The sequence below is a fragment of the Thermobia domestica genome, chromosome 5 (assembly GCF_964235325.1).
Source record: "Thermobia domestica chromosome 5, izTheDome1.hap1.1, whole genome shotgun sequence".
Classification (NCBI taxonomy): domain Eukaryota; kingdom Metazoa; phylum Arthropoda; class Insecta; order Zygentoma; family Lepismatidae; genus Thermobia; species Thermobia domestica.
The window spans coordinates 311875520-311896034 of NC_137458.1; the positions used below are offsets into that span (position 1 = coordinate 311875520).

A 20515-nucleotide genomic window follows, 5' to 3' on the forward strand; every position below is an offset into this window, starting at 1 on the left:
AGCGTCCAAGATGACGAACCAATTCTTTCCTCCCAAGTGCGCTAGTGATTCAGTTAAACTAGGTAAAGAACATGATTCCTTAATCGTCATAGCGTTCACCTGGCGCGAGTCCAAAATTAATTTATACGAATTATCACGCTTTTTATGCAAAATGGGGGCGCCTACAAAATCGGAATGGCACTTTTCTATCAAATTATCTGATTCCATTTCGTCTAGAAGCTTCTCCATTATTTTTTTCTTTTCTGTTGAAAGGGGCCTAACCCGAGAATAAAATGGGCGGGGATTGGCAACCCTGATTTCATGTTCTAGTAAATGGGTTAAACCAGGCTTAGTTGAAAATGCTTCCTTATGTGTGTACAGAATATTCTTTAACCTCTCTTTTACATTAGAGTCTATGTTGACTTTACTCAACATTTGGTCTATCAAAACTTCTTTATTTTCTCCTAAAAACAGACTCTCTGAAATCTTCGACTTTTCTTCTATATAAGCATCAAAAGCATAAACAGGAGACATATAGTCTTCTATTTTCCAACCGGATAAACCAAATGATAATACTATTTTATTCTTAGTGGGCGGCTATTTGAAGCGATCGCAAAGCGCATTTATTGCTCATGCGTATGCTTGAAATACGCTGACCATGTATTTAAATCTGAGCGGCTAAACATGAACGCGAAAGCAATAAAATCGCTGAGAAAACGCCGGCTCGAGCGTATTTGGTGCAGGTCGGAACAATAGACCGCCTGCTGTTTAAAAGATTTCAAAAGGAAGGACAGAAAGGAAAGACGTGTTGCCAGGCAAGGGGATTGTAACAAGAAACAGCTGCTTGGAAGACGCTTTGTTCAGAGATTGGAACTCTGCTGTTATAAAGTATGTGTGTGTGTATAACAAAAGAAAATTCACAAAAATAGAAGGAAATTCCGAAAATTAGCTAATCACAGAAAAATCTATGTAACACAATAGGGTGATTTCTCGTGATACACTTGATTGACACTTAGCTGGTGCCATGGTAATCTATAAGCAAAATATTTGGCTTTAGGCGAAAGATGAAACAACGAAATAACTTGAATTTGAGCCCCTATCTCCGAAGCTCGAACTCCACCCCCAAACAGATAACCACAAGTGTAATCACAAAGAGAAATTTTCAGTTGTGTTTGAAAACGTGTCCTGTGTACATATCCAGTCATGGTTAGTGTGTTTAACACAGAGGCGTTTATAATCGAAATACAAAATAGGCCATGCCTATATCATTTAAGAGATCCGAACTACATGAATCGTGACTTAAAAATAAAAATGTGGAGAGAAGTGGCTGCGATATTTGTTCCAGACTGGGAGAGAATGGAACGGAATTCTCAGAATAGGGATGCGCACGAGACAAGATTTGTGGCTGTCTCGTCTCGAAAATGTTCTGTAAAAGTGATGTCTCGACTCGAAAAACGTATATTTTTCTATTGGAAGAGCCGTGTCTCGACTCGAATTTTGTAAGGAAATTCCTGTCTCGACTCGTCTCGTGCGCATCCCTATCTCAGAATGAAGAAAGTAAGAATATTCTTATTTTATGATTTCATTTAATACTGTTAAGTAGAGCTACATCGAGCCAAATTGTATGTTCACTATGAATAATAATAATAATAATAATAATAATAATAATAATAATAATAATAATAATAATAATAATAATAATAAATACTTTGTTAAAGTTGTGCCAACTTCCAATATACCTAATATATACCAAACCTTAAGGCGCAACAGCTCGAAAGGGCCAGGGTCGGCTATGCGTCATTTTATGGGGTGGATATGTTAGATGATGGAACAATTGCCTTTAGATGGTCTAAGCCATAGATGTGTGCACAGTAGAAAGGCGGAAAATGCCACCTCTAATAGTTTGGTACTTAGGTATATCGAAAATGTTTTAAACAGCAAAGACCATAATTTTAAATTGGGATTCAATACATCTTATTCTCTTTCCAGTCTTTGAAATGACCGAAAAACTACGTTGCCTAATTATTTCGAAACTTAGTTTTGTAAAACAAACACATAATGTTTCAGTTTTCAGACATTTCTTTCCATGCAGCTTAGAAATATTCCTGGGAAAGATATGTTTATTTTATTTTATTTATTTATTTTAACTGTAACTGCTCGTGTTTTATCAACTTTGTTCTGAAACTGAAAATAAGGTGCTAAAATTGGTAGAGAGTAGGAAATTCAGAAGAAGCCAAAATCATGAGAGGAAAAAAAATTAAAAGATTAAACCAGAGAATTGGTTAAAAATATCATGATGTAAATTTTATAGTTGGTGGCTTGGAATTTAGCGGTCCTTTCAGCACCGAAGCTATACAAGATGTGAACCTACAGTTTAAGGTGGAATCTAAACTACCTTTATGCGCTGAAACTTTTCAATGATCTCCCACAGGATTCGAATCCGGAACCCCATTCTCCAAAGGCACGTGCATAGCTAGTAAAGTATAAAGTAGTGTAAATGTTGGAATTTATTGATTGGGGTCTAATATTTGTTTTCGATACAGAGGATATCTTTAAAAACAAATGCCTCCTGATCCGTCTCTTTCGACTATATCAGCGAGACTACATCAGACGTGAACTACAGCTCAACGTGGGACCCTAACCACATAACCTCCTGCCTAGAATCGAATCCAGGTCTACCACTTCTGGCGCGGGAAATGAAAAGAAAAGACCTGGAAACCCTGACTGGCTCATAGTATGATTTACAACTTTGGTGAAACTAAAATCACCGTGTAGCCACTTAGGCCGCGTTCGCTGTGGGGGGTAACGCTTTGTCGACTAGCCTAGTACTTATAAAGAAAATCTCTCCCACATAAAATAGGCTTCGATAAATAAGGGAGAATAAAGAATTTCTGTTTTACACACTTCCCATAGAAATTGACTTCTACAGTAACACTTTTATTTACTGAAGTGGAACCTTCTGCCAGAGACAAGTACATTATGTCCCTTTTAACTTTACAACCTTGCTTCTCAAATTCTTCGGCAACTTGACCGGAAATGAAAGAATAGGAGCTCCCACTGTCCATAAAGAGTAAATAGTCTTTTCCAAAAATACTTGCTTTAATTAAGGGTGGCCTTTCCCATGCTTTTTGGATCCCCCGCCTACAGCTGACCATAAAAAAGTTCTCCGCCTTCGTTTTTCGCTCTTCCTCGCATGCGAAGCTTCTTTCTGTGTCCCTCCCTTCCTGTTTATGGGGGGCACGTGTCCCTTGAGAACTCGGAGGATCACCTTCCCCTCTTTGTTCATTTTTCCTATTGACAGCTGGTTTCTTTCGCTCGTAAGTGGCCTCTGTAGTTTTCTGTTTCTTCTCGGGAATTATAAATCTGGTGAGGTGCTTTTCTTGGTCAAACTTCCACCCAGATTTGCTCAAATGAAGCTGAATTCCAGCATGCTCTAAGAAATTAGCTCCTAAAACAGTGGGGATGGAGGGAGAATCCAAAATATAGAATGGAAAAGAAAAAACTCTCTTCTTCAAACAAAAACGAGGAAAAACTATTTGCTTAGAAATAGTACTTCCGGTTGCCAGAAGAATTTCTTCGTGTATTTCCTTCATTTTCGCTCCATTTTCTATCCATTGTTTAGCAATTTCAGAGCTCGTAAATGAGATTTCACTCCCGCTGTCGAAGAAAATGTCTGTTGATCTACGATAGAAGAAAGCGTATGCATACGGAGAGCATTTCTTGTTATTTGCTACTCTTCTAACGGTTGCAGCAGCAATCTGATCGCCTTTCTTCTCGGATAATTTCTTGAATTTCCTACACTGATTCTTAAAATGCCCTAAAGCATTGCAAAAATGGCAACGTAACTGATCTTTCTTTACAGTTTTTTCACTAATTTGTTCCCCCAAGTTACGTTTAAATAATGCCGGATCTAAAGCCTCAGCTTTAATTTCAGGTACTTTACTAAGATCCTGTGCGTTATTAGAAACAATTGCTAAGTCCTTTCCTACGCTCCCATTTTTATGCAACTTTGCGTAATTTACTTCTTCTAACAAAATAGATTGGATCTTTACAGCATACGCTTCCAATTCTTTAAGCGTGCTGAATTTTCTTTCGTGCATGTAAATTTTAAATTTAGGATGTGACTTACTAATAATCCTATTTACTTGCTCCTCTTCTGACGGTGGGGTTCGAAGTCTACTGTATAGAACTGCCATACTTCTCACAAATTTTGCCATGGATTCCGAAGGCAATTGCACTCTCTGCGCAATTTCTGATTCAATTTCGAGTTCATAATTGAAGCTATAGTATTCTTGTAGAAAGCTATTCTGGAACTCGGAGAAATTCAAAAATGGAGCTTTAAAATTGAACCATTGCTTACTATCCCCGTCTAGTAGATTGGGAACTATCTTATCTAAAATATCTTCCAAAGAGATGTCTCTTCTCTTTGAATAATCCCTTAAGGATTCTATAAATAAAAACGGATTGTCGGTCGTTGATCCGGAAAAATGTGGCAATTGTATTTTTACTTCGTCCACTATTTTCTTACAAGAGCATGTGCTAACTGAGCTTTCCCCGTTTTGACTGTTTGTTTCTACTCTATCATTATTTCTCTCGTTATTCTGACTCATACTCCTAATTAACTGCAGAATTTGTTCTACTTCAATATCTGCTTCTCCTTGTATCCCCAGAGCTTCTTTCAACGCCCTTATATCTATCTGTCCGGCCATGTCGGTTTTTCTTCCTGATCTTAATTTCATAAAAAGGATATGGTATTTTGACTTCAAAAATCCCGGCAAAGAGCCCACAACATATGTAGTATATCTTTCCTCAACTTATCTAATTACTCTTCAATTCTTCTTTCCTTATGAAACTACCTGGCCTACTTATCGATTCGGCCCTTTCCTTAAGGCAAGACTCACTATATATAAATATACTACACATAAAAAAAGTATATTAATACGTATGTAATATTATTCAATATCTAGGGGTATGTTTAACTGGAGATTCTTGTTCCCGGATTCAGGGACTTTTTTATTTTAAAGACAAAACACCATTATTTTGTTGATCCTTTTATTTCCAAGATAGATAAACTAATAAGAAGTTTTTAGTAATCGCACACGCAGAGTTATTCCCCCAGAGTCTTCACTGCAAACTCTGAAGTGTTTCTATCTGTATAGGCCCTCGCTCCGAGCCAGTACATTCCTAATGTAAATTCTCTACTCCTCTAAAAGTCCTTTAAATGTTGGGGGTCCTGTGGCATAAGCTTATTGCTGTCCTCACTGATGCAACAGCTCATCTTAGCCTTAAATTTAAAAGCAATTCTCTCACTTGAAGAAAAGCTTGTCCTAGCTACACAGAATCCTCGTATACAAGAAAAACTGTGTTCGGGATGCCTAGCTAAAATCTTTATGAGGATATAGGTGAGGGTAAGGTAAAAAACAGTCTCTCATTATGAGACAAGAAACTGGCCCTTAAAGTAGGCCGTGCCCTATACATCGGTCTCTCACTAATGAGACCAGAAAACTTGACCCTTTTACAAGGGCCAATCCCTATCACAGGTTAAGACAGGAAAACAAAATTACAACATGTAAAAACTATACAAGGTTTGAGAAATAACTTCTCAACCATAAAATGGATCGAACCCAAAACCGTTTGAGTTCGGGAATATCCTTCATAAGACCTAACCAAAGGTTTAACAAACCTTTATCTTAATAAAATCTCACCTAATTAAACATAATTCCTAGCAGGGGAACAAACTTAAGAAAATCGAAAATAGCTTAAGAAAAAGTTAACATCTTAAATTATTAAACTATTTATCCTATCTCCCTACTTGGCCGCACGCAAGACCACCTAACCAGCAAGTCTTTTTACTGCATAGCCCTGACAAAAAAAAAAAAAAAAAAAAAGTCCTCGAAGTTGACTTAAAAACAAAAGTGGTTGATCCACGTTCACCCAGGACCGAAGGCCTTATGTAGCCATGTGATCCAATGGTTTCTGAAAGAACAACCCTGACCAAGAGAACAGGGATCGCTTATATACGAATCGGGAAACACGTTGCAGAATCTAAATACGAAAAGTTCCCTAGTCAAAAGAAAGAAAAGATCGTTAACTTTGAAAAAAGGAAGGACGCTAACTACCTCCCCTCCTATAATTTCCCGTTTCTCTGCAACACATGTGGACTAAAACTATAGCTTCTAATGGACCAGTGTTTCTATCTATCTTTAAAACTAAAAGATTCATTGTTAACTATATGAGCTGAAATACTTAAGAAAAATAATTATACAGTTTGCATACAATATTCAGACTAATATACATATATATATGAAATAAATTATTAGCTTCATATTTACACTTAATATATATTAAACACCCAGGCCTGGGAATAAACCTAATATTTATACGTTTGTATATATATATTTATCATATAAAAGTACAAATTAAAAAAAAAAAAAATCATTATTAATATAAATCAAGTAAGTGGCAAGAAAATGTCCACTTACAGCCCCTTCCTTCCTTCCCCAATCGTTTCTTCCTTCTCTTTCCCCGGATTGTGTGATCACCGAGGGACGTCATCCCTCAAAACGTGAAGGGCTAAATGGTCTTAGATGCCGAAAGCCCAGAAATCTAAATCCTAAATCCCAATTTCACCCCCACAATAGCATGCCACCACCGAAATACGATCAGAAGCCGTCTTTGCATGCGTACTGCACGGTACTAAGCTGCTATTGATATGTATAATAGTTTTTCTATAGGAACAAATTAAATATAAAGGGCATAGTTCCTGAGAAATAAAAAACGGTAACTTCAAGAATTACACACATATAGTTCGCAATACTATACTTAGAAACCTAGTAATAATGGAGAATAAAAATATAGAAATAATTATGTCTTACACGGTAGACATCCCAAGTTCATATCAGACAAGATAAATTATTTTTTGTGAGAAATGATGACCTTTTTAAGTTGTGGGCCTCAGAGGTGTTTCATGTGACCCAAAAATACCTTGGTGTTCTTAGGGTTAAATTTTACCAACGTGATTCGCACCGCATATTATCAACCACACCTGAGTACAGCATAGTATAAGCTTCCATGTTCCACGGTCTTCAGTAAAGTAAATGAAAATCTGTAAATGAATACATTTTAGTTGTTTTCTGAATCAAGTTGAATCAGCTTGATTTTTAGCTTAGCGTCCTTTTAGTAGCGAGGATGTATAAGACTTGAACCCACAGCTTAACGTGGGATCTGAACCACATGAGCTTCCGTCGGATTTCCACATGACATGAGCCACATGAGCCGAAGGCGCGTACACCGACCACTTAGCCAGTTGACGGGCTACACGAAAAGTCAACATTTTCTATGGCCATAATCTTCTGTTTTTTTTTTTTTTTTTTTTTGTCTGATTCTAATTCCAGGTTTTCATGCAAACAGTGTTTTAGTCCTGTAGAGCCATTGTGTTCATGAAATAATAATAATAATAATAATAATAATAATAATAATAATAGAAAGAGACCATTTTTTGAAAATTTAATTCACATTACTCAATTCAAGTGTTGAACGTAACGTCATGGAACCTCACAGTTAATTGATTAACGTACAAACAGAAGCTAGTGAAACAACATTCTTGTTTGTTCTTCGTACGACGCTGTGAATCACATGTGCATTGGAATGAAACAACAAATACATTTCCTCGAAAGTACGATTCTTATCTACACATTGATCACAGTATTTAACACAGTTACATGTCAGCAGGTCCCATGGTGTAATGGTTAGCACTCTGGACTCTGAATCCAGCGATCCGAGTTCAAATCTCGGTGGGACCTTTCACATTTGTTTTTTTTTCAATAAATATTGAAATGCAGTGATCAATGTACAATTTTGTGTGTATAAAATATTTATTGAGAAAAAGAAGTGTAAGGTCCCACCGAGATTTGAACTCGGATCACTGGATTCAGAGTCCAGAGTGCTAACCATTACACCATGGGACCAGCTGGTGCACACCTGTATGAAATGCTGTGATCTGTGTATAGTACATACAATGCTTCTATGTAGTGGTGGGTAAATTTCCGGGAATATATTTTTCGGGAATATTCCCAGGGAAAATTCCCGGGAAGATTCCCCAAAATGAGATTATTCCGGGAATTTATGTGTAAACGAAAGAAACTTGCATTCTTTTACTATATTGATTTAAAAATCAAATTCCTTTTTTTAATCATAGTATATTTATTACTGTTGTCTCCAGAGGATTCTTTAAAATGTATATTCTGAACGGTATTATGTTATTTTATTATGTTTAGAGAGTACTCACAAATGTATATTTACTTACAATATATTTTATGGGAGTAAATATGTTGAAAAACATTTGGTATAGGAAGTCCAGATAATTTTACACCACTAAGAGTTTATATTTATATGTAAGTGGATTTTCTAAAGTTGACTCTAATACTGATGTTATAAATATATTAAATTTTTAAATGTTATAAACAAATTAAGTTGGGCAACTGCCAGAAAACACATGTCTCACCAGTTTATCAACATTTGCGCATACATATTTGTCCACAATATTTGCAAGATACTGACTTATGTTTAGAATTTTTGACGTAACAAACCCACACACGACCTTTCTTCCTACCCATATCTCGAAATTTCATGCGTCGTTAATTCACATGTAAGAGAACCTTTCCAGAAGCTCTGAGTCAGACAGTAGACAGACACGTCAATTATTAACGGTAATTCGGGGTATACTGATAGTACTTCAACTCTACCTCCAAACAATTTCTAGATTACTTTATTGAGTTGTTCCTTTTCATTTATAAATTAGTGTTTTGCTACTTTATAGTACAAATGGAAATGGAAATTTAAAAATCATATTATTAACTATTATAAAAGTACAGTCAACAAATTTCAATATTTTAACCTCCAAATTATTTAAAATTTGGTAGTAAATGATAATAAATGGAAATAAAGTAATTAGTCATATAATTCTTATAATTTAGAAAATAAAATAAAGAAATGAAAATAAATTTCTTCCCGGGAATTTATATGCCAAGGAAAAAAACCGGGAATATTCCCATTTTTTATTTTCCTTACCACCGGGAATATTCCCACTGCCCATCACTAATCCTATGCAGTGCCGTAACAATAGGCGGTGCAAGCGGTTCAACGCGCCGGAGTCCCAGTCGAACCCGTTAATTCCTCAGTAGCCTACTGATTTTATTATTAATTTTTTATGTGGAAGAGAAAATCATTGTCAATTTTAAAATTGCCAGCAATTTTAGTAACATTTTTTTTTGTTTGTTTTTGGGGCCCCCAAGCCTAGAGCCCTCGCTGAACCCATTTATTACTGAGTACTGAATACTTATATTGTTATTCACTTTCTATGTAAGGGAAAAAATCATTGTCAATGTTAAAATTGCCAGCAATTTTGGTAACATTTTTTGGGGTACCCCCAAGCCTATAGGGCCATTTCTTATGTATGAAAAATAATCATTGTGGTGAAATTCTAGATTACTAGTAACTTTCGTAGCATGTTTTCGTTCTTGGAGTTCCCAAACCCACAGGGCTCTGCTAAACCCGCTCATTATTCGGCACTGAATACTTATATTCTGTTATTTACTTCTTATGTGGAAGAAGTAATCATGAAGTTATTTTTGAAGATGTTCCGAAAATATCTCTCTCCTCCCTCTCTCTCTCTCTTTTTTTTTTTTTTAATAATCGTGGATGGAACATTGGACATAACGAAAACTGATAAGGTTAGTGTCATTATTCGCTACCTTGTTCTATGAAGAAGCGACATTAGAAATTAAAGAACGTTTCGTAGGATTTTATGCATTAGATAAGCATGGTGGCAAGAACTATAATCATCTTACTCAGCGACCAAATGAACGTACAACGGTGCAGAGGGCAGGGATATGATGGAGCATCAGTGATGAGCGGAGTTTATAGTGGTTTACAAGCAAGAATTAGTAATACTACTCAAAACGCTCCGTACGTTCATTGCTGCGCGCATAATCTGAATCTTGTTATTGCCGATGTTCCAAAGATCTCAACATATGTTTCTACTTTTTTTATGTTCTTCAAGGTATTTTCCTTTTTTCCTTTTTAGTTCTAGCGCCCCTACATGGTCAATTTTAGCTCTTAATGATAAAATGGCTTCAAAATTAAAGAAGGAAACTTTATTTTGTAAAACTAGGTGGGAAACAAAAACCTTCTGCTGTTAGCAGCATGAAAGAGATTGCTGCTGATGTTCCTTATCGCGATTTGTCTGACAAGTAAGAAACCAGATGAGTTGAGAGTAACTGAGACATTAAAGAAGATTGAGACATTTGAATTTGTGTTGATCCTAGTCATTTGGGAAAAGATCTTAAAGAAGGAAACTTGAAATTGTAAAACTAGGTGGGAAACAAAAACATTCTGCTGTTAGCAGCATGAAAGAGATTGCTGCTGATGTTCCTTACCGCGATTTGTTTGACAAGTAAGAAACCAGATGAGTTGAGAGTAACTGAGACATTAAAGAAGATTGAGACATTTGAATTTGTGTTGATCCTAGTCATTTGGGAAAAGATCTTAAAGAAGGAAACTTGAAATTGTAAAACTAGGTGGGAAACAAAAACATTCTGCTGTTAGCAGCATGAAAGAGATTGCTGCTGATGTTCCTTACCGCGATTTGTTTGACAAGTAAGAAACCAGATGAGTTGAGAGTAACTGAGACATTAAAGAAGATTGAGACATTTGAATTTGTGTTGATCCTAGTCATTTGGGAAAAGATCTTAAAGAAGGAAACTTGAAATTGTAAAACTAGGTGGGAAACAAAAACATTCTGCTGTTAGCAGCATGAAAGAGATTGCTGCTGATGTTCCTTACCGCGATTTGTTTGACAAGTAAGAAACCAGATGAGTTGAGAGTAATTGAGACATTAAAGAAGATTGAGACATTTGAATTTGTGTTGATCCTAGTCATTTGGGAAAAGATCTTAAAGAAGGAAACTTAAAATTGTAAAACTAGGTGGGAAACAAAAACATTCTGCTGTTAGCAGCATGAAAGAGATTGCTGCTGATGTTCCTTACCGCGATTTGTTTGACAAGTAAGAAACCAGATGAGTTGAGAGTAACTGAGACATTAAAGAAGATTGAGACATTTGAATTTGTGTTGATCCTAGTCATTTGGGAAAAGATCTTAAAGAAGGAAACTTGAAATTGTAAAACTAGGTGGGAAACAAAAACATTCTGCTGTTAGCAGCATGAAAGAGATTGCTGCTGATGTTCCTTACCGCGATTTGTTTGACAAGTAAGAAACCAGATGAGTTGAGAGTAACTGAGACATTAAAGAAGATTGAGACATTTGAATTTGTGTTGATCCTAGTCATTTGGGAAAAGATCTTAAAGAAGGAAACTTGAAATTGTAAAACTAGGTGGGAAACAAAAACATTCTGCTGTTAGCAGCATGAAAGAGATTGCTGCTGATGTTCCTTACCGCGATTTGTTTGACAAGTAAGAAACCAGATGAGTTGAGAGTAACTGAGACATTAAAGAAGATTGAGACATTTGAATTTGTGTTGATCCTAGTCATTTGGGAAAAGATCTTAAAGAAGGAAACTTGAAATTGTAAAACTAGGTGGGAAACAAAAACATTCTGCTGTTAGCAGCATGAAAGAGATTGCTGCTGATGTTCCTTACCGCGATTTGTTTGACAAGTAAGAAACCAGATGAGTTGAGAGTAACTGAGACATTAAAGAAGATTGAGACATTTGAATTTGTGTTGATCCTAGTCATTTGGGAAAAGATCTTAAAGAAGGAAACTTGAAATTGTAAAACTAGGTGGGAAACAAAAACATTCTGCTGTTAGCAGCATGAAAGAGATTGCTGCTGATGTTCCTTACCGCGATTTGTTTGACAAGTAAGAAACCAGATGAGTTGAGAGTAACTGAGACATTAAAGAAGATTGAGACATTTGAATTTGTGTTGATCCTAGTCATTTGGGAAAAGATCTTAAAGAAGGAAACTTGAAATTGTAAAACTAGGTGGGAAACAAAAACATTCTGCTGTTAGCAGCATGAAAGAGATTGCTGCTGATATTCCTTATCGCGATTTGTCTGACAAGTAAGAAACCAGATGAGTTGAGAGTAACTGAGACATTAAAGAAGATTGAGACATTTGAATTTGTGTTGATCCTAGTCATTTGGGAAAAGATCTTAAAGAAGGAAACTTGAAATTGTAAAACTAGGTGGGAAACAAAAACATTCTGCTGTTAGCAGCATGAAAGAGATTGCTGCTGATGTTCCTTACCGCGATTTGTTTGACAAGTAAGAAACCAGATGAGTTGAGAGTAACTGAGACATTAAAGAAGATTGAGACATTTGAATTTGTGTTGATCCTAGTCATTTGGGAAAAGATCTTAAAGAAGGAAACTTGAAATTGTAAAACTAGGTGGGAAACAAAAACATTCTGCTGTTAGCAGCATGAAAGAGATTGCTGCTGATGTTCCTTACCGCGATTTGTTTGCCAAGTAAGAAACCAGATGAGTTGAGAGTAACTGAGACATTAAAGAAGATTGAGACATTTGAATTTGTGTTGATCCTAGTCATTTGGGAAAAGATCTTAAAGAAGGAAACTTGAAATTGTAAAACTAGGTGGGAAACAAAAACATTCTGCTGTTAGCAGCATGAAAGAGATTGCTGCTGATGTTCCTTACCGCGATTTGTTTGACAAGTAAGAAACCAGATGAGTTGAGAGTAACTGAGACATTAAAGAAGATTGAGACATTTGAATTTGTGTTGATCCTAGTCATTTGGGAAAAGATCTTAAAGAAGGAAACTTGAAATTGTAAAACTAGGTGGGAAACAAAAACATTCTGCTGTTAGCAGCATGAAAGAGATTGCTGCTGATGTTCCTTACCGCGATTTGTTTGACAAGTAAGAAACCAGATGAGTTGAGAGTAACTGAGACATTAAAGAAGATTGAGACATTTGAATTTGTGTTGATCCTAGTCATTTGGGAAAAGATCTTAAAGAAGGAAACTTGAAATTGTAAAACTAGGTGGGAAACAAAAACATTCTGCTGTTAGCAGCATGAAAGAGATTGCTGCTGATATTCCTTATCGCGATTTGTCTGACAAGTAAGAAACCAGATGAGTTGAGAGTAACTGAGACATTAAAGAAGATTGAGACATTTGAATTTGTGTTGATCCTAGTCATTTGGGAAAAGATCTTAAAGAAGGAAACTTGAAATTGTAAAACTAGGTGGGAAACAAAAACATTCTGCTGTTAGCAGCATGAAAGAGATTGCTGCTGATGTTCCTTACCGCGATTTGTTTGACAAGTAAGAAACCAGATGAGTTGAGAGTAACTGAGACATTAAAGAAGATTGAGACATTTGAATTTGTGTTGATCCTAGTCATTTGGGAAAAGATCTTAAAGAAGGAAACTTGAAATTGTAAAACTAGGTGGGAAACAAAAACATTCTGCTGTTAGCAGCATGAAAGAGATTGCTGCTGATGTTCCTTACCGCGATTTGTTTGACAAGTAAGAAACCAGATGAGTTGAGAGTAACTGAGACATTAAAGAAGATTGAGACATTTGAATTTGTGTTGATCCTAGTCATTTGGGAAAAGATCTTAAAGAAGGAAACTTTAAATTGTAAAACTAGGTGGGAAACAAAAACATTCTGCTGTTAGCAGCATGAAAGAGATTGCTGCTGATGTTCCTTACCGCGATTTGTTTGACAAGTAAGAAACCAGATGAGTTGAGAGTAACTGAGACATTAAAGAAGATTGAGACATTTGAATTTGTGTTGATCCTAGTCATTTGGGAAAAGATCTTAAAGAAGGAAACTTGAAATTGTAAAACTAGGTGGGAAACAAAAACATTCTGCTGTTAGCAGCATGAAAGAGATTGCTGCTGATGTTCCTTACCGCGATTTGTTTGACAAGTAAGAAACCAGATGAGTTGAGAGTAACTGAGACATTAAAGAAGATTGAGACATTTGAATTTGTGTTGATCCTAGTCATTTGGGAAAAGATCTTAAAGAAGGAAACTTGAAATTGTAAAACTAGGTGGGAAACAAAAACATTCTGCTGTTAGCAGCATGAAAGAGATTGCTGCTGATGTTCCTTACCGCGATTTGTTTGACAAGTAAGAAACCAGATGAGTTGAGAGTAACTGAGACATTAAAGAAGATTGAGACATTTGAATTTGTGTTGATCCTAGTCATTTGGGAAAAGATCTTAAAGAAGGAAACTTGAAATTGTAAAACTAGGTGGGAAACAAAAACATTCTGCTGTTAGCAGCATGAAAGAGATTGCTGCTGATGTTCCTTACCGCGATTTGTTTGACAAGTAAGAAACCAGATGAGTTGAGAGTAACTGAGACATTAAAGAAGATTGAGACATTTGAATTTGTGTTGATCCTAGTCATTTGGGAAAAGATCTTAAAGAAGGAAACTTGAAATTGTAAAACTAGGTGGGAAACAAAAACATTCTGCTGTTAGCAGCATGAAAGAGATTGCTGCTGATGTTCCTTACCGCGATTTGTTTGACAAGTAAGAAACCAGATGAGTTGAGAGTAACTGAGACATTAAAGAAGATTGAGACATTTGAATTTGTGTTGATCCTAGTCATTTGGGAAAAGATCTTAAAGAAGGAAACTTGAAATTGTAAAACTAGGTGGGAAACAAAAACATTCTGCTGTTAGCAGCATGAAAGAGATTGCTGCTGATGTTCCTTACCGCGATTTGTTTGACAAGTAAGAAACCAGATGAGTTGAGAGTAACTGAGACATTAAAGAAGATTGAGACATTTGAATTTGTGTTGATCCTAGTCATTTGGGAAAAGATCTTAAAGAAGGAAACTTGAAATTGTAAAACTAGGTGGGAAACAAAAACATTCTGCTGTTAGCAGCATGAAAGAGATTGCTGCTGATATTCCTTATCGCGATTTGTCTGACAAGTAAGAAACCAGATGAGTTGAGAGTAACTGAGACATTAAAGAAGATTGAGACATTTGAATTTGTGTTGATCCTAGTCATTTGGGAAAAGATCTTAAAGAAGGAAACTTGAAATTGTAAAACTAGGTGGGAAACAAAAACATTCTGCTGTTAGCAGCATGAAAGAGATTGCTGCTGATGTTCCTTACCGCGATTTGTTTGACAAGTAAGAAACCAGATGAGTTGAGAGTAACTGAGACATTAAAGAAGATTGAGACATTTGAATTTGTGTTGATCCTAGTCATTTGGGAAAAGATCTTAAAGAAGGAAACATGAAATTGTAAAACTAGGTGGGAAACAAAAACATTCTGCTGTTAGCAGCATGAAAGAGATTGCTGCTGATGTTCCTTACCGCGATTTGTTTGACAAGTAAGAAACCAGATGAGTTGAGAGTAACTGAGACATTAAAGAAGATTGAGACATTTGAATTTGTGTTGATCCTAGTCATTTGGGAAAAGATCTTAAAGAAGGAAACTTGAAATTGTAAAACTAGGTGGGAAACAAAAACATTCTGCTGTTAGCAGCATGAAAGAGATTGCTGCTGATGTTCCTTACCGCGATTTGTTTGACAAGTAAGAAACCAGATGAGTTGAGAGTAACTGAGACATTAAAGAAGATTGAGACATTTGAATTTGTGTTGATCCTAGTCATTTGGGAAAAGATCTTAAAGAAGGAAACTTGAAATTGTAAAACTAGGTGGGAAACAAAAACATTCTGCTGTTAGCAGCATGAAAGAGATTGCTGCTGATGTTCCTTACCGCGATTTGTTTGACAAGTAAGAAACCAGATGAGTTGAGAGTAACTGAGACATTAAAGAAGATTGAGACATTTGAATTTGTGTTGATCCTAGTCATTTGGGAAAAGATCTTAAAGAAGGAAACTTGAAATTGTAAAACTAGGTGGGAAACAAAAACATTCTGCTGTTAGCAGCATGAAAGAGATTGCTGCTGATGTTCCTTACCGCGATTTGTTTGACAAGTAAGAAACCAGATGAGTTGAGAGTAACTGAGACATTAAAGAAGATTGAGACATTTGAATTTGTGTTGATCCTAGTCATTTGGGAAAAGATCTTAAAGAAGGAAACTTGAAATTGTAAAACTAGGTGGGAAACAAAAACATTCTGCTGTTAGCAGCATGAAAGAGATTGCTGCTGATGTTCCTTATCGCGATTTGTTTGACAAGTAAGAAACCAGATGAGTTGAGAGTAACTGAGACATTAAAGAAGATTGAGACATTTGAATTTGTGTTGATCCTAGTCATTTGGGAAAAGATCTTAAAGAAGGAAACTTGAAATTGTAAAACTAGGTGGGAAACAAAAACATTCTGCTGTTAGCAGCATGAAAGAGATTGCTGCTGATGTTCCTTACCGCGATTTGTTTGACAAGTAAGAAACCAGATGAGTTGAGAGTAACTGAGACATTAAAGAAGATTGAGACATTTGAATTTGTGTTGATCCTAGTCATTTGGGAAAAGATCTTAAAGAAGGAAACTTGAAATTGTAAAACTAGGTGGGAAACAAAAACATTCTGCTGTTAGCAGCATGAAAGAGATTGCTGCTGATGTTCCTTACCGCGATTTGTTTGACAAGTAAGAAACCAGATGAGTTGAGAGTAACTGAGACATTAAAGAAGATTGAGACATTTGAATTTGTGTTGATCCTAGTCATTTGGGAAAAGATCTTAAAGAAGGAAACTTGAAATTGTAAAACTAGGTGGGAAACAAAAACATTCTGCTGTTAGCAGCATGAAAGAGATTGCTGCTGATATTCCTTATCGCGATTTGTCTGACAAGTAAGAAACCAGATGAGTTGAGAGTAACTGAGACATTAAAGAAGATTGAGACATTTGAATTTGTGTTGATCCTAGTCATTTGGGAAAAGATCTTAAAGAAGGAAACTTGAAATTGTAAAACTAGGTGGGAAACAAAAACATTCTGCTGTTAGCAGCATGAAAGAGATTGCTGCTGATGTTCCTTACCGCGATTTGTTTGACAAGTAAGAAACCAGATGAGTTGAGAGTAACTGAGACATTAAAGAAGATTGAGACATTTGAATTTGTGTTGATCCTAGTCATTTGGGAAAAGATCTTAAAGAAGGAAACTTGAAATTGTAAAACTAGGTGGGAAACAAAAACATTCTGCTGTTAGCAGCATGAAAGAGATTGCTGCTGATGTTCCTTACCGCGATTTGTTTGACAAGTAAGAAACCAGATGAGTTGAGAGTAACTGAGACATTAAAGAAGATTGAGACATTTGAATTTGTGTTGATCCTAGTCATTTGGGAAAAGATCTTAAAGAAGGAAACTTGAAATTGTAAAACTAGGTGGGAAACAAAAACATTCTGCTGTTAGCAGCATGAAAGAGATTGCTGCTGATGTTCCTTACCGCGATTTGTTTGACAAGTAAGAAACCAGATGAGTTGAGAGTAACTGAGACATTAAAGAAGATTGAGACATTTGAATTTGTGTTGATCCTAGTCATTTGGGAAAAGATCTTAAAGAAGGAAACTTGAAATTGTAAAACTAGGTGGGAAACAAAAACATTCTGCTGTTAGCAGCATGAAAGAGATTGCTGCTGATGTTCCTTACCGCGATTTGTTTGACAAGTAAGAAACCAGATGAGTTGAGAGTAACTGAGACATTAAAGAAGATTGAGACATTTGAATTTGTGTTGATCCTAGTCATTTGGGAAAAGATCTTAAAGAAGGAAACTTGAAATTGTAAAACTAGGTGGGAAACAAAAACATTCTGCTGTTAGCAGCATGAAAGAGATTGCTGCTGATGTTCCTTACCGCGATTTGTTTGACAAGTAAGAAACCAGATGAGTTGAGAGTAACTGAGACATTAAAGAAGATTGAGACATTTGAATTTGTGTTGATCCTAGTCATTTGGAAAAAGATCTTAAAGAAGGAAACTTGAAATTGTAAAACTAGGTGGGAAACAAAAACATTCTGCTGTTAGCAGCATGAAAGAGATTGCTGCTGATGTTCCTTACCGCGATTTGTTTGACAAGTAAGAAACCAGATGAGTTGAGAGTAACTGAGACATTAAAGAAGATTGAGACATTTGAATTTGTGTTGATCCTAGTCATTTGGGAAAAGATCTTAAAGAAGGAAACTTGAAATTGTAAAACTAGGTGGGAAACAAAAACATTCTGCTGTTAGCAGCATGAAAGAGATTGCTGCTGATGTTCCTTATCGCGATTTGTCTGACAAGTAAGAAACCAGACGAGTTGAGAGTAACTGAGACATTAAAGAAGATTGAGACATTTGAATTTGTGTTGATCCTAGTCATTTGGGAAAAGATCCTAATGTTCATGTATGTAACTTCCAATAGCTTGCAGTCTTCTGATGTATTGATCTACAAATGGCAGAGAAACATCTGAAGAAATCAATTCAGCAAATGAAGATCTTCGGGGAAAGTGTGACGAGCTTGTAAAATCCACTAAAGACCTGTGTTCGAAATTGAGCATTTCAGAAGCATTTCAAGAGAAACGCAAAAGGGTTGCAAATAAATATTTTGATGTACTGGCTACGGATGGTACGCGTAGACTAGATGTATTGGAAGATATATTTCGTGTCACTGTATTTTATCCTATCCTGGATAGTATAGTGTCACAACTTAGCACCCGTTTCCATGGAATGACTGAAGTGTTCATTAGCTTTCATTTTCTCACTCTAGCAACATTGTTGTCTGCATCTGAACAAGACGTTCAGAAATCTGGATAATGACCTTGCTACAAAGTATAGTAGTGATGTAAGCTCAGATTTTCCACAGCAATTACTGGTATTCAAAGATTATAATAGGGCTGAAATAGGTAACCTTCAAACAATTCCGGTAATAGCTTTAATGGAAAATGGCTGTTCTACGTCTTTTCCTGATGTGCTTACCGCATGAGTAATTTTTCTAACGATACTAGTAAGTGTGGCTTCTGCTGAACGCTCATTCATAATAATAATAATAATAATAATAATAATAATAATAATAATAATAATAATAATAAAGCTTATAAAGAACTACTTGACAAGTAGTATCTCACATCAAAGGTTAACATATGTTGCTAAATTAAATGTAGAGCGAAAACAAACTTCACTAAACATAAACAAGTTTGTTTCAGATTTTGATGATGCTAAAGCTAGGAGGAAAAGTTTTTCGAAACGACTTTAAATGTTTGTTGTATTTTATGGTATTGAATTCACTACAATAAGTTTACTTTGAAATTGTTTCAGCAGTTGTGCAACATCCCTGATATTCCCTTTTTATTTCTTAATCATGATCTTCTTTTCTGTAAATAACATGTGTATAAATATTGTAAGAATCCCCACGTCGCAGTTCCATACAATAGCCATTCGTACTACACGTGTTAATAATAAACACTAACAAGCAGACGACGGTCCCGAAGAGGAGTCGCCCACCATCGCCAACAGTCGGAAGGACGAGGATCACCGGAAGAAGCTGACAATACAGGATAAAAGGGAGCTGCAAGCCTCGACCAACATCAATCTACCCAGGTTGATCGAACCACCTAAAACCCCTTCTCACGACGCTTGGTCACTGAGAGAACCTCACCTGCAAAACTCACGACGCTTGGTCACCGGGTTCCTATCTTAATCTTACCCAAGTAGATATTAGAGGAATTACTTAATATAATTGTGTATATAAGAAGACTTTTATGATTAAAAGGTCAAGGGAAAGTCCAAATCCCGAGTACACTTAATTGCTCTACCCAAGAAATTTTACAATATGATATACCAGGGGTTTTCAAACTGTGCGACACGCCTCCCTGGGGAGGCGCCGAAGGTTGTCAGTGGAGGCGCGAGGACTTAGAAAGGTCCTACAAAAGAACATATTTATAATGCAACACATATACTTAAGAGTACATCCTTCTTTAGGAATACATAGTGGACTAAGCCTATGTATCAGCTCTGTTCCACATACGATCAGGGATGACCCTTTCACCTTTGGCTTAAACGTGTATAATATTTGTTAGATGGCCACTAAGGATCTTCCGCTTTGTATTTTTGAATTTTTCTTTCTCTTAATTTTCTGCTATTATTTTCGGGACGATTGTTGAGTTTTAGTCTTTTCTAAAATACTACCGCCATTCAAAAATATTCTTATTTGTTTTATTTTCATTGGTCGAAGCCGTCTTGTGTCTTGCCATTTCAAAATATGTGCCGAGAGTTAATAAATTGTGTGACTGAAAACAAGCTCATTAATTGCACTGACTTTACTCAACATTTAAAAGTGCCGGTTTTTATTATTTAAATTCCCTCTCTGTTAGTATTTTTCAATTTAAACGTAAATATTCGATAACCACAATTTAGAATTATAAACACCCGCTAATAACATTAAAAGGTGTAGTCAGTGTGTACAGTGTAGATCACCTCTGTTGATAAGATACTTCCATAAGTGATTAATAAATGATAAAAACATATTTTATCATAGTGATAGTCTTCCTTTTAGGGACACATGTATTTATGTTGTTTTAAGAAGAGAGGCGCGTTCAGATTTTGATGGTTGAAGGCAGCCTCAACTGAAAAAAGTCTGAAAACCTCCTGTGATATACTATAAATAACATCAT

General features: G+C 36.0%; 1 protein-coding gene and 2 non-coding genes across 4 annotated transcripts in view; 1 reads left to right on the forward strand and 2 right to left on the reverse strand.

Moving 5' to 3' along the window:
• LOC145684961 (putative ammonium transporter 1) overlaps positions 1–20515 on the reverse strand; it is a 174935-nt gene that overhangs the window by 45780 nt on the left and 108640 nt on the right. The window lies entirely within an intron of this gene.
• On the forward strand, positions 7710–7781 carry TRNAQ-CUG (transfer RNA glutamine (anticodon CUG)). The gene has a single exon. It is a non-coding gene; the product is annotated as a tRNA-Gln (tRNA).
• On the reverse strand, positions 7875–7946 carry TRNAQ-CUG (transfer RNA glutamine (anticodon CUG)). The gene has a single exon. It is a non-coding gene; the product is annotated as a tRNA-Gln (tRNA).